At 39.5% G+C, this 2203-nt stretch overlaps 1 pseudogene; it reads right to left on the bottom strand.

The window, feature by feature from the left end:
* Window positions 1-1711: 1711 nt before the first annotated feature.
* LOC130292179 (U2 spliceosomal RNA) lies at window positions 1712-1954 on the bottom strand (annotated as a pseudogene).
* Between the last annotated feature and the right edge of the window lie 249 nt (window positions 1955-2203).

Below are 2203 nucleotides of genomic sequence, written 5' to 3'. Positions count from 1 at the left end.
CGTTATGGTTTTTAGAAGGTGGGGAGGAAAAAACAAAAGTGCAAAAACGGAAAAACGCTGAGTCCTGAAAGGGTTAAATGATCAGGAGCACAAGCCACAAAGCTTGTAGACTCACAATATTTGCTAGACACACAATACCGCTATATTATTCCAAATTAAAAACCACGATAAAAAGACCAATATTCTGACATACAATAACATATACTGTAGTGGTAGATACCAACTATACACTGGCACCCTGCAGATCGAATGAGGCCGGGTTCACATATGTCAGGCGTGCACTGGAGGGAAACTAATGCTAGAACTGATCCCATTTATTTGAATGGGACAGTTCAAAATCATCCAGCGTCTTAATTTTGACGCTGGATTGTTGGACACACCGGAGAGGGAGGTTTGGATTACACCCCCTGAAAAACACTACTGTGCGTGTGTGTGTGTGTATATATATATGTATATATCATAGGAAAGAAAGAAAAAAAAAAATATATATATATATATATATATATATATATTTCCCAACCAGAGCGGATCCAGCTGTTGCAAAACTACAACTCTCAGCATGCTGGGATTTGTAGTATTCCAACAGCTGGAGGCACCCTGGTTGCGAAACATTGATATATACACACACATGCATAAATCAGTGTTTCCCAACCAGGATGCCCCCAGCTATTACAAAACTACCAATCCCAGCATGCCCAAATAGCCTAAACAGCTGGAGGCACCCTGGTTGGGAAACACTGTTAACAATATATATATATATATATATATATATATATATATATATATATATATATACAAAGTCCCGAAATCACAGCACCAGTCAGGTCATGGATCTTGAAATACTGGATTATTTTATTCTTCCCCACAGCAAATGCAACGTTTCGGCAGTAGTAGCCTTTATCAAGCATAATACAAATACAAAATGTGCATATATATATATATATATATATATATATATATATATATATATATATATATCACAGATACATTTCATTGGCTACAACTCATGTGATACAAATGTATAATTATCTAAAAACGCACCTCTATTTAAATTTAATTGGAGCAATGCTCTGTTAATCACAGTGATGTCAAGTTGACATAGCATCCGTCTATATACAATACAATCAATACACATATAAAGTGCCCATTGCAATATGACATACAGTGCTATATAGTGTTATATAGGTACCTTCAGTATCAGCCAAATATATAACTCGATCGCACCCAGAACATGCCGATCGCTGCCATCTCCGTTCTCATTCTTGTTTGTATACAAAGCGACTGCGCATGCGTCGGAAAAGTTCCTACGTATCAGCGCATCACTTCCGCTCTCGATCGCTCACAGTAATGTGTGCTGATCAGGTGCGCGTAATGCCCTTACCCACACTAATCACCATTTGTGTTCTGCGGCTGCGCACACGGGTCCGACGATCGTGTTATCACACTGGACATATCGCGATCCAGCCGGCCGGCTGTGCATGCGCATTGTAACCAAACACTTGTAACCTAGCAAATCATGTTTGAATAGTACAACAGTAAATGCTGACATCAAATTATCATGCAACTGATATTTTATTTCTAGATGACATGAATGAGGGCATATATTAGAAAAAAAAATAATATATAAGAGGATGGCTGCAATGGCTGCGATCTTGGCTGTAGTGAAGGTCCCCACGCATTTGCTGTGGGGAAGAATAAAATAATCCAGTATATCAAGATCCATGACCTGACTGGTGCTGTGATTTCGGGACTTTGTTTATATATATAATATATATATATATATATATATATATATATATATATATATATATTCTTTTATTTTATTGAAGAGCTGAGGTATGTGCTCTCAAGTCACCCAAGTGCAAGTATTCACACAAAATACCGTGCACAAGGATGCGGTCTATCGCAAGCCCTTTTTTTACACTTGATCTTAGCCAAAAGGCCCAGAGGTGATAACCGGTAAAGGGGTGGAACCAACCATGCCCCCTTCATGAGCACTCACACTACTTATAGGGAAGAAAGGAAAAGGAAGGCTGGCAGGCGGCCTCCCATGCATAGGAAAGGAGGGAGGCAGGCAGTCTCCCATACACTCTCTGGGTGGGTGGCAGTCAGCCACCCGTACATACAGCACAGGCTAAATCCACATCATTGCTTAAAAGAAGGACAGGAGTCCATTCCACTCTGATGGAGCAATAAGCAATGC

This window comes from Hyla sarda, chromosome 9, assembly GCF_029499605.1.
Source record: "Hyla sarda isolate aHylSar1 chromosome 9, aHylSar1.hap1, whole genome shotgun sequence".
Taxonomy (NCBI): Eukaryota; Metazoa; Chordata; class Amphibia; order Anura; family Hylidae; genus Hyla; species Hyla sarda.
Note: the sequence above shows the minus strand (reverse complement) of the source record. Positions and strands in the feature narration are given on the sequence as shown.